This window comes from Molossus molossus, unplaced genomic scaffold (assembly GCF_014108415.1).
Source record: "Molossus molossus isolate mMolMol1 unplaced genomic scaffold, mMolMol1.p scaffold_m16_p_20, whole genome shotgun sequence".
In the NCBI taxonomy this organism is placed as follows: domain Eukaryota; kingdom Metazoa; phylum Chordata; class Mammalia; order Chiroptera; family Molossidae; genus Molossus; species Molossus molossus.
Genome location: NW_023425356.1, coordinates 10,733,060 through 10,746,564, shown reverse-complemented (window position 1 = coordinate 10,746,564; position 13,505 = coordinate 10,733,060).

Below are 13,505 nucleotides of genomic sequence, written 5' to 3'. Positions count from 1 at the left end.
AATTTTTGGAATTGTATGGTTATTAAATAACAGTAATACAAAGGAGATTCTTTTTTTAATTCAGAGGAATATGGCTCTTGAATCCTAAATCTGGGGTAGTGTAATTGTTTCCAGTAGCCATATTGTTAGCTTCTTAAAGGTTATAGGTTCTGTGTCTTGACAAAGTTTTAGATACACTTGCTTAGTAGAGAATGTAGCATCTTGTAATGTATTTAATGCATATTTGATGAGTGAATAGCTGTCTTACATTAATGTTACTTTCAGGCTTTTAATGAAGTGGTTTAATGCATAAGCTCTGCAGGCATATTGCCAGGGTTTGAATCCTGACTCTGCTGTTTGACCTTGAACAAATTACTGAACCTCTCTGTGCTTCAGTTGCCGTATTTGTAAAATGAGGCTAAATAGTACCTCATAGGATTGTTGTAAATATTAAATGTTAATACAGGTATAATACTTAGAAAAGATAATTACATGATATGCAGCAGAGATTTTGCTAAGAGATTACATTGTTACATTATATTATTTGCTAAGAGATTGCATTATTATTGTGATAATTATTCACATGCACTGTGTAATTAATACTGAACTTTGTGAATGATATGAAATACATAATCAGGTCTTTCTGTTTACTTCTATATAACAATACTAATTACCACTTATTAAGGGTCAGCATGTCCTTGACACCTCTCAGCTCTGCAAGTTAGGTGGTATTAACCCCATCTTAGGAGGGCAGAAATAGGTGGTTAAGGTTAAATGATTGTTCCTAAGACTTCACAGCTAGCATGAGATCCAGCTGTAATTTAAAGCCAGGTCATTCTGGCCTCCAAACCCCTGTGCCTTTTATTGGATGACTTGAAAGAGATGGAGAAAATAAATTTCTTATGCTTTTAGAGTTGACTTCAGCCTGCTTTACTAATTAATGAATTCTGGTAAAGAACATATCTCCAGAAACCTATTTCATTCAGTATCCTGAAAATTAGTCCTTTTCTGATCATCAGATAGTTTTAAACCATAGAGATCAAATATATGTTATTTAAATTGAATGAAGAGATGGACTTTTCCAGTAAGAAAAGATTATTTTCTACTAGGTACCTACTAGGACAATGGGTATTTTTCAGTTTTAATGCTAATTTCCTATTTCCATGTATTTTCATCTGCAATAGATGATAGAATTATGCAGATTGTTATTTTTTCACCTTACGCTTTGCTTAAGTTACTAGAGATCCATGCCAAAAGTGGTGTAAACATTTGACTCTCTTATAAAGAATGGAAAAATTACTTAGAACAAAAGGATTGAAAGCAGGAGATTGCTGGTTTATTGAAAATTGTGATATTATTGCTTTATAAGAGCATCTGTCCTCAAGACAACATTAGAATATCATTTTGTCCCACAAAACAGCTGTAGTTCCTTCTCTAAGGTCCAAAATCCAATTTAGTAAAATGAAAATGGATAGTGATTTGAGCTTAGAGCAAAATGCTAATGAGGGAGCCTAAGTTTGCACGGGCCAGATAGCCTTGCCAAACCGCATACTTCACTGTTGAGCTCAGCTGCATGTCTTGGATGTTGGAAGGTGCACATACATATGTCTGTGTGCACAAGAGATTCCTGGAGGAGTGGTTCTGAATCAGTGCACACCCTGGGGGATATCCCTATACCCTACAGCTAATGAATCTAGAGATAAATCTAACATTATTGTTATTTTTTTTATGTTGTTACCAAATTTAAATGCCCACCAAATATAATGACATAATCACAGCTACATATAAGATGGATGTGTTATATCAGTTATTTCTAAACTTTGCAATAAAATTTCGGAGTTGAAATTTTAAATGCACAGTATGAAAAAATTCCAAGTTATGGTTTGTTGACGTAAAACACGTTATTTACTCTTTGGCATATAACAAGTAATTGCTTTGTTGATAGTATATAAATTCAATATATATAATACATACCAATAGTCTATTCCTTGGAGAATCTTAACAGTAATTTACTGACTTCTATACATTTAAAATTTCAACATTTCCTGTAGCAGCTTCCAAGTTCTTTCCACCACTCAGCTGTGAATAAAAGTGATAACCTCTCCCACTCAGAAATGCAGAGCAGCACACGGCCTCCCAGTCTAAAGACGTGGCAACGCTGTGAGGTAGAGGTGAGGAGCCTAAGAATGGGGAAGAGGAGCTGTAGGGCTTGCATTTTAGGGTGGGTTTCTTTATTGCTGTCTTGTATTTGGCATTTTAAACTAAGGAGGCTAACACTATTGTTTTTGCACAACTAATTTCCTACATTTTGTTTGGCAGTTGTAGGTATATTAACAAAATTGCTTGCTTTTTATAACCTGCAGGGAGGGGCTGATAACCTTTGAGAGAGGGTAGGCCAGAGGAGGCAGGAAGAAGGGAGGGGAAACCATGCAGAGCCCAAAGCTTACTCTTGTGACTCATCTCCCGGCCTCCTGCCAGACAATGGCCAATGCATAGAGTAAATCATAGTATTCTGTACATATTCATGTTCCCCCCGGAAGTATATTTTAAATGATTCAGACAGGTTAGAAAGTTTTCAAACATTTGTCTTTGTTTTCAATGATGTCATAAACTAATTTTGTCCTTGAAATGGTAAAGAAAAAAACATTTTACAGAGAAACATTTTTATGGTTCCTTCTCTCTCTCTCTCTCTCTCTCTCTCTCTCTCGCTCCCTCCCTCTCCCTCTCCCTCCCCCTCCCCCTCCCCTCCCCCTCCCTCTCCCCCTCCTGGGTGTATTTTTTTCTTACATTTCAAATTGTGTACCATCAACGTTCAAATGCATTAAGGAAGCAATCGAGAAAAGAAGCTGCATCATTTCCTTGGGAGTCATGTTGTTATTGTTGCAACCTAAATGGCCTGAAAAGTGAATCCTAGGCTTCTTCTGGTTGTTAGTAAGATAGCACTTAAATGAACAAAAAATGACGTTTCATCGTATCTGAAGAATGTTGTGCAGGCAGGGTCCTGAGTTTGCAGATACGGAGTTCAGCCCCCATCCATTGTGGTGGTAGGAAGTGGGGAGAGCACAGAGGCTCTTGGGACTCTGTTGAGATCCCCACCAACTTTTTCAAATGAAAGTTATATGTACCTACATGTTACATGTCTATCAGCACTGCTGTGTCACTTGTTTTTCATTAAGTTTATTTTAAACTCCTGTTCTTTATGAAAATGATCTCTGATTCCTAAGGTTCTGATTTGTATGCATTTAAACATCTTCCTTAAATTAAAACACATGATTGCATTGGGAAGCCAAGCCCCGCTTGAGTCTGTTCTCTCCATAGCAGCCAGGGTGATCCTGTTCAGTCTTTTCAGGTCATGTCACTTCTTTGTGGCAAGACCCCCGGCTGGCTCCTCATTTCACACAGACTATGAACTGAAGGGGTCACAGTGGCCTGCAGGCCCTCCTCACCTAGCCCGCCCTCCCCTCTGACCTCATTCCTGGCTCCTTTCTCTTTGATCCTGTGTGGTAGCCACGCTGGCTTCCTTCTCTTCTTTGAAGACACCAGGCAGGCTGCACCTCAGCTCTCTGTACTGTGCCCCTGCCTGGCATCTGATACCTGTGTGGCTCATTCGTCAACTTCTCGGATGTCGGGGTCTCAGGGTAGCCTTCCCTGGCCAGATGTCGGGGTCTCAGGGTAGCCTTCCCTGGCCAGATGTCGGGGTCTCAGGGTAGCCTTCCCTGGCCGGATGTCGGGGTCTCAGGGTAGCCTTCCCTGGCCAGATGTTGGGGTCTCAGGGTAGCCTTCCCTGGCTGCTCCAGTTAAAACTGCAACCCCCACAGCACTCCCTGGACTCTCTCTCTGCTTTGTTTTCTTCTCTAACACATTAGACATTTTACTTACTTTGTTTATTGTTCATCTTCCTTTCCCTTCCGTGAGGACAAGACTTCTCGTCTGTTCATTGGTACTGTGACCCTCAAGAGCTGGAATAAGGTCGGTTCTTAATAAGTAGTTATTCACGGGAGCAAGGAGAGGAAGGGACTAGCATTCCAATTTGAGTGTTTTAAAACTCTAGACAAAGTTGATCTGTTGTGTGTCTGTGCTTCCTTGTATCACTGGGAGGTTTATACTCCTCACCCTGCTCTTTTGGATAAAATTCCTCACAGTAATTGATTCACTGGAGAAGGTTTCCATTGGTAAAGTGTGCCGGAAGGTTTTCACACAAAGTACTATCCAATCTTGGAGGTGGAAAGCCTTAGTATAAATAACTTAAATATAACATGGTATGAGCTCTCACACCCAATCACCAGGGGTACCTGGGAGTTAAAATGCTTCAGAGACCATGCTTCCTCTCTAACAGCTAGCAGAATGCTGTTTGTAAATGATATTCAGTATGTACTTGTTGACTGGCTCAAGTGGTACAGCATAAAGCAGAACAAACTATTGATATCTTGGGACTTACCTATCTAGCAGACATTCTAAGAAACTTCCCAGTAATTCCGTCTTAGTTTCAGTTAATGGTGAGTCCGTAAGTAACCCTGGAGTCTTGATGACTGCGTGAGCTGATCGAAGAAGGCATTAGAGATCTCACTGTGCATCATCTGAAAGAATCATCGCTGGAGCTATGGTCTTGCTGGATGCAATGATTTCTGTGATCAAATAATCTCATTTGAAGAGTAATTGTCAAGTTGAATGGTAGGATTACAAAAATTGGTGGTTTTTTAGAGTGCTTTTTACATATAGAAAAAAAGGTGGGGACGTTGAATCCATGAGAATAAGAGCATATTCTTAGAGTGACTTATAATGGCAAAACTTGGGCTATTTTCAAATAAAATGGGTGAGAGGCACCTGTAGCATATGTTGGAATTGGGAGATTTCTAGTGGCTTTGAAAAACCAAACGTGTGTCATATGAATCACTGAAACTAAAGCACTGGTATCAGTGAGTACTGCAAGTAGTCATGAGTTTAGGTAATATTCTAACAGGTGCGCTTTCCTCTGCAGTAGGAAATGGGGGTTCTCCTGGGGGGAGGAGAGGACCTTCCTCCACCCTCACCCCTTCTGCGTGTTCTCCTTCCCTGGACTTCTCAGGCCAAGCAGACCAGAGATTGACCTGGCTGTTGCCTCTGAACATCTAAGCAGCACAATTTTCTTGCCGAATTAAAGAAAACTAGCGTATATGCTTGAGATTCCACAGATGTAGAGCAGGAGAAGTTAGAAACTCTTTTCCGTCGCTTCACACAGTTAAGCCCACACAGGACACAGTTTCTCTCCTCTAAGCACACATTGTTAGGATGCTTTTTAAAGAAATGACAAAATAGAGAGTTGAAATGAATACTTTTTGTTTTGTTTTGTTTTTCTTGTTATAAAGTTATAACAGAGCTATAACTTTCTGTTATTTAATTCAGTTTGGGTTTTACAGGATTCTCCATTATAATCTGGTCTAGCCGAGGCATCAGAGAATTAAGGGGAGCCTCGCATGCCATCACATTCTCTGTTTACCAATTTGACGCTAGGACAAAAAATATCAGATATCCACTAGTACATTACTTCTGTAAGAAATCAAAATCAAAATCATGTTCAACAAGAGCAACTGTGTGTCAGTTCAAAATGTAGTGGACTGAAAACCACACACAGAAATATTCCCCCAAGTAAGAACTATGCTTGAATTGCTTTATACCGAAATTCTGTAAATCTTTTACCTGCAATTATTTTAATTGTTTTCAAAAGATCGATTTATTTTACTAGGGAACTATGTGAATTGAGGATGTCTATTATTAGTAGACCTAAATACTGCTCAAAACAGTATTGATCACACCTCACAGCTCATTCATTTTCCCATGAATTTCAGATTTTTTGACAAAGCTCACATCTTCACACATTACCAGCTTCACTGAGTAAGTTTCAACTGTTTTTGCTTGCCAAGAGTATGCAGTTTCCAAGAGGCCAATCAGAATTATACATAATTGAACAAGAAGTCTCTCTAGTCCTTGGGGCTAATTCATTACTGTTTAGTTGGTAGAATTTATAGGACTTTTAGGTGTGTGGCCAACTCTAAGTTATTTAATAGATGCAAAGTATAGACACATAAAAATAAAGTTTCCATAAACTCCATGTTATAGGATGATTCGGTTCTTTCCTCCTCAAACACCTTAGTAAGGCTAACAATTAAGTAAGCTGTGTTTCTGTGCCTCTTTAATTTAAGTCTTGCTGGAGGTATTAATTTCTTCTTCACAAATTTGATAATTACAGAAATTTGACTGTTCTTACCTTCTTTTCTTGCTTTATATTTTAGAGCATTTATTTGGCCACGTATCTTCAATTATAGATCACCATTTTCTATTATACTTCCTTTCTCTCTTTTTGTAGAGTTGATTTTTTTGTTTTGTTTTGTTAATCCTCACCCAAGGACATTTTATTCATTGATTTGTAGATAGAATGGATGGGAGGGAGGGGGAGAGAGAGAAACATCGATGTAAGAGAGACACATTGATTGGTTGCCTCCCACATGACCCTGACTGGGGCCAGGGATTGAACCTGCAACCCAGGTACATGCCCTTGACCAGGAATCAAACCCACAACCCTTCAGTCCACGGGCTGACACTCTAACCACTAAGCCAAATCAGCCAGGGCATAGAGTTGATTTTGATACTTAAGGCAACATCCCTTCTTAGCCCTTCAACTCATTCCTGAGCCACTAATATAAATACTATAATCACTATACAAATATCACTTTTATTTTTTTGTTTCTATTAAATTACAACTCCATCCACACCCTACAGTCTAGGGTGCCAAACCATGCCGTACCTTTTTAATAATCCCCAGAGCGTTGAGACAGATACTGACACATGAGGTAAAAGGCCCAACCCCTTATATAGAAAGGATGTAACAGTAGCAAGACAAGAATAGCTTAACAGAACCATCTCAAGATTACCAAAGCTACAGTAGCACTGAGCTGAAGCTAGGCACTTAGGAAATAAAATCATTCATGGTGCTTGCAATCTCTTGTAATTAGTAGTCATTAATAGCTATTAGACCGTTAAAATTTTCAAACTTTCCTAATGAAAATTGAACATACTGTGATGCAAGAATATACTCTTGCTTTTTTCAACAAAGATAAGTGGTGAGAAGTTATATCTTCCATGAAGGATGATCAAATGTAATCCAGGTCAATTAGGAAAACTTTTTACTAGCTGGTCGTCCCGCTCACAAAAGATATACAACATTTAATTTAGTGAGTAATTCTTGCACAAAAAGCGCTTAAATTCCAGATCACTATCGTTAGGCATTTCCCACCGGATTTGAGACACCTGCTAAAAGTAGTCTATGTGGGAAACAGTCTTCTCTAAGTGTTGTGATGGCTAATATTCACATATTGAAACTGGAGCTGGGTTTAGCATTTTCTATTTTTGTCGTTAAAAGTATTCTTTATATATTACATAGTAAATCTCTAGAGTGCATAAATCTAATTTTTACATACCCATTTATGCATTCAACATATATTTACTGAGTATCTTCTATGTGTCTCACGCTGTGCAAAGTGGTAGGGATTGATTCATTCATTCAACATACGCAGTGTCTCCTATGGGCCAGACACCGTCCTAGATTCTGGATGGAGCAGCGATCAAGACAGCCATGCTGCTAGATGCCATTTTTAAGGGCTACTTTACTGTCAGCATTTCTAAATATCTTTATGTGTAGTTGGGAGAGAGGAGCACCAAACCTTGAACTTTTATTTCTTTGTTTTCTACAGGCCTTGGTTAAGTGGTTATTGTTGTCTTAATTTGTGATTTCTGAAAGTATTACATAACTGCAGAGTTCATATTTTAAAGGATCACCAGATTTTAAAGTTATTTGGAATGACAAGATAAACTATAGGGATGACATCTCTAGCACCTCAAAGATGGTTTTCACAGTAGTCATTTTGAAGCTGTTTCTCTCTCTTTCTCTCTCTCTCTCTCTCCCCCCTCCCTTCTTTCCTCCCTCCCCCTCCCTCTCTTCTTTTTTCCCCTCTCCATAACATTGAGAAAATTAATACATACATATTTCTTTTTTAAAAAATCTTTATTGTTGAATGTACAATGTATTACAGATGTTCCACATTTTTCCCCCATTGACCCCCTCCTCCCTACTCCCGCCCCCCTCCTGCCTTTTCCCACAGTATTGTCTGTGTCCATTGGTTATGCATATAAATTCTTTGGTTTATTTCTTCCCACCCACCCCCCAACCCCTTTCCCTTTGAGATTTGTCAGTCTAGCAATGAATTTGTACTTCTTAATCTCTTCATCTTTTTCACCCATTCCCCCAACCGCCCTCGCATCTGGCAACCAACAAAATGTTCTCCGTATCTATGAGAATGTTTCTGTTCTACCTGTTCATTTTGTATGTAGATTCCATTGTCAATAAATATGTATTCATTGCCATTTTGTCTGTTCATATATTTTATCCTTTTCTTCAAAAAGACCCTTCATCATTTCATATAATAACAGTTTGGTGGTGATAAACTCCTTTAACTTTTTCTTGTCTGGGAAACTCTTTATATGACCATCGATTCTAAATGACAGCTTTGCAGGATAGAGTAATCTTGGTTGTAGGTTCTTGCTTTTCATCACTCTGAATATTTCTTGCCACTCCCTTCTGGCCTGCAAAGTTTCTTGTGAGAAATCAGCTGACAGCCTAATGGGAACTCCCTTGTAGGTAACTAGCTGCCTTTCTCTTGCTGCTTTTAAGAGTCTCTCTTTGTCTTGAACCTTTTGCATTTTGATGATGATGTGTCTTGGTGTGGGCCTCTTGGGGTTCATCTTGTTTGGGACTCTCTGTGCTTCCTGGACTTGTATGTCTGTTTCCTTCACCAAGTTAGGAAAGTTTTCTGCCATTATTGTTTCAAACAGGTTTTCGATTTCTTGTTCTCGCTCTTCTCCTTCTGGCAACCCCAAGATGCAAATGTTGGCACACTTGAAGTTATCCCAGAGGCTCCTTACACTATCCTCATTTTTTTGGATTCTTTTTTCTTTTTGCTGTTCTGATTGGGCATTTTTTGCTTCCTTATACAGTGATACCTCGGTTCTCGAACATAATTCGTTCCAGGAGGACGGTCGAGAACCAAATTGTTCGAGAACCGAAGCAATGAAACCCAATAGGAAATAATGGAAACTGGATTAATTCGTTCCAAGCCCCAGAAAATGCCTATTTACTGGCCTAATTTGTATATAATATGTAGAAAAACATAAGTCTCAACAAGAAATAAAAGTGTACAGTATGTCTAAGGGTTAAATTCAGTGTAAAGCGTGACTCTCTCCACAAAGCGTGACTCTCTCTCTGCACTCACACTGATGATGCAAGCAAGGCGCGCTGGGCCGAAAGAACGCCATTCAGCTCAACTCGGCTCATCTCGGAAGTTCGAGTTCCAAATATTTGTTCGGATTCCAAGACAAAAGTGTCTCGAATCTCCTGGTCGAATACCAATTTGGTCGAAATCCGAGGCGTTCGAGAACCGAGGTATCACTGTATTCCAAATCGATGGTTTGCTCCTTGGATTTACATACTCTATTATTGAAGCTGTGTAAATTATTCTTTATTTTAGTTAATGCCTCCTTCAATTCTAACTGTGTATCCATGATTTCTAACTCATCCTTTTTTATGCTCTTGAGGCCTTCCCTAAGTTCACTGAGGTTCTCACTAAGTTCATTGAGCATCCTTATAAGCAGTGTTTTGAACCTAGCATCTGTTAGGTTGCTTATCTCCATTTCGCTCAGTTCTTTTCTTGGGGTTTTGTTCTGTTCTTTCATTTAGGACCTGTTTCTTTGTCTCCTCATTTTGGCTGCCTCCCTGTGTTTGTTTCTGTGTATTACTTAACGAGAGGTATGGGGCTCGCTGAGACTAGATGCTGCTGGTTGGAAAGAATTGAGGAAAACCTGAAGCAGGATCCAAGACCGGCCAATCCTATGGTTAAGCAAGTGGCAACAGCTTGGGTGGGCCTGAAAGTTGGGTGGGCTGGAGCCTCAGGGAGTCACCAGGGCGGGGCTACCAGTGTGAGCCAGGTTGCCGGAGTCCCAGATATGGTGACTGTCTGCCGCCCCAGGGAAGGGCTCACCAAAGGAACAAAGGCCTCTGACAGCACGTTTGTCCCGGAGAAAGCCCCCTCTCCAGCCCTCGCTCCAGTGCCAAACAGCTCAGTTCTTCCCTGTATGTCTCTGGTGCCCCTCGAGCTGCCTCCCCTCCAAGCTTAGAGGGAGAGAGTCCGATAAGTCCGTGCGCGGGCCCTTTAAGGAGCTGCCTGGGTCTCCAGCCACTTCAGCTTCCCTGAGCCTCAGTTCCCGCTGGTTTTTCCAGCCAGAAGTGATGGGGATTCTCTTCCTGGCACTGGAACCCTGAGCAGGGCACCTGGTGTGGGACGGGGACCCCTCAGTCCTCAGGGAGGACCTTCCCAGCCGAGGTGTCCTCCTAATTTTTATCCGTCACACTTGGGTGTGGGACCGGCCCGTCTCGCCACCGGCCCTCCTACCAGTCTGGATGTGGCTGCTGCTTTAATTCCGTAGTTGTAGGACTTCCATTCAGCTTGATTTCAGGCGGTTTTGAATGGTGGTTGTTCTGTAGTTTAGTTGTAACTTTGATGTGGTTGTGGGAGGACGCGATACCGCGTTTACCTACCCGCCATCTTGACCGGAAGTCAATAACCAATACATACATATTTCTGAAAAATAGCAGGCACTCAAACTTTTCAGATAATTCTAAAGCTGCAGGTAAGTTTTCCTGTTCAAAAAGCAAACAATCACATTGGTTTGGACTGCATTTGGAGGTCACTATTAATATGGGGGGATGGGGAGTTCATCACTTCAGAATACTCTGACACTTTTTCTAACTAATAAATTAAAAGCATTCAGTATGTGGTTAATACATTTACAAAATTAAATTACTTGAACTTTTCAGGGTAACAGCAAAAAAAAAAAAAAAACCAAAGTTTTGATTAAAATAAAGTATAATGAATAGAATATTTTATATTCATGTAAGGTCTATGATTTTTAAAAAACTAAATATACAGTAAATTTTGTGTTTACTCTGTCCAACAGATACATGAAGAGCCCTCATAAGGAGTTGCCGAATTGCATTGACCAGTAGGATGCTCATGTTTTCCAGTCTAGTTCAGGAAGGCCATGTTGGGTGTGTTGCTGATGGGCGGTGAGCTGTCTGCCAGCCATATTTTGTTTCAGTTGATGTTAGATAACATGTCCTAACAAATGCTTCTGCAAAGGAGATAGCTCTGAGGATTTTCTTCAAATTGTATGCAATATAAAAGATACTCATCAAGAGATCAAGGAGGTTACAAATATTACGGTTATCATTTCAACCTTTTGACATTTTGATGAAATCCAGTGATCCAAACACTAATCAATATTGCTGATAAAGAAAAAACCTAAATGTCTGTTTCCAAAAAGCCAACTATTACTGTTTTTCTTCTTTAAGCTAGTTACTGGACTATGTTGAATCACGAGATATAGTAATGTTATCTCTATGTTCTGGCTTATGTGCAACTTTATTCATGAAGCTGTGTTTTGTACCAAAGGCTCTCCTACATAGATTAGCCCATGTACATGTGAGCAAGTGAAGTCTACACTGTGCCCAGATGAATGACGTTCAAGACAGACTTGCCTAAAAGAAATGTGCCTTGCTTGATTCAACATTCTTTTATTTTTTGATTAAATAGATTTGCAAATTAATCTTGTAAGCAGGTTTTAGCTGAGCTTAACTAAAAAAAAATATTGGTACTTACTATATGTTTAAGTTGTCTGTCTTAACTAAAATTCAACATTTAGTTATGCTTTTCAACAGTTTATAAATAATATACTCATTCAGTTTTGTTTTCATGCAATGTTTGGTGTGGCGAGACAGAGCATATTCTTAAAGATATATATAGTATATCATCTAATGTTTATAGAATTTACTTCAAAATTATATATGTAAAAGCTTTCTTGATTCATTTTCTATTTTTATATTCTTTTAGAAATTAAACTTTTTTCAATAAAAAAAGCAAAGTTTTAGTTGAAAAAGAGATTTAGAAGGTCATGAAGATGATTTCGCATTTGGGGACATTTCACTTCTGTGCCATTATTAATGTGTTGACTGTGATATTTCAGCAGAATGGTAGCTATTTGTATATTATTTAACAAGCCTTATGGAAAGTCAAACTGTGAACATTTAGTATAAAGAAGATTTTTTCTCATTTCCATATTTTATTTTCCAAATATACCTGAGCAAATACATAACTTACCAGTCTCCTGTTATTCAAATGCATAACAATGCTAAGTTATAATAAGAGCACTTGTAGAATTTTAATTACTATCAAAATATTTTGGTAGCAAAGCCAAGATTATAATACTTTCTGATGCCCCGTGGAAGGAAATGCAGTTGATGAATTCCATCATTAATGTATATCAGTAACTGACACAAACTTCTATCTATCAGCAGTAAAACAGATGAATAGGAGATACAATCCAGGTAACTTTTTTTTGAGGCAACATCTACATTGAATTTTACATCATTTGCTGGTAATTTCTCTATAGTTAAAACTATGAGACCAGATCACTCTAGGAAAAAGTGAAGTCAAGGAATGACAGTTATCTCTGATTTGAGCTATGTGAACCTCCAATCTGGACAATTTGTAATTAGAGTCAGATGATACCCACCACCATGTTTTTCTTCTGTGTTAGCCCATGTAGTAAAGACACTGGCCCAGAACATAGTCAGTCCATTCCAACCACTGTAAGTCTCATAACTGATGGTCAGCGAAGTCATTCACATTAGCTATTGGGATGATTGACCCAAAGCAATCAGCTGTCCTGTGGGAGGTCTTAGACATTCAGATGTTTTAGTAAGGATCCGTAAGTGTTACAGAAATAGACACAGAAACTACCTTCACAAAACACCAATGACAACGTCAAGCATTATAGTATATTTAATATCATCCCTGCATTATCATCACAGGCTACAGTTTCAAATAAAGACACAACCAGGACTTCTGCTATGAAAGCACAGACTGGCGCCAGATCTCATATCCAGTATGGTTCACTGAATGGGTAGTAAAAATAGTACTGGTCTGGATATCAGGAGACCGGAATTCTTACCCACGTTACCTGTGGGACTCTAGATCAGTCACTTACCATTGCTAGGCTTCAGTTTCCTGAATTACCAAATGGGTGTGTTGGATTGAATAAACCGCCAGAGCCCTTTGCCAGCCCCCTGATCCCCATTACACACACTTGAAAAGGCTTTAACGAATACTTAAGTGCTCGGATTTTCTTATTTATTTCTGAAGGAGAGAATAAATTGAAATGAGACTTAGGCCTCAAAAGTGTCACATCATTCTTCAAATTGATGGTGAGAAGAGGAAATAGGATTTTTTTTTCTCCTGTAAAATTGTCACAGGTCTATAATGGGATCATGAAATAGCAGACAAATCACTCTGCAGAATGAGAACAGATGACTGGAACAGCTGGAAAGGAGGGGAGGTTATTTGTTCAATTTAATTAGATGTTCAGGTGATTTGAAATCGTAG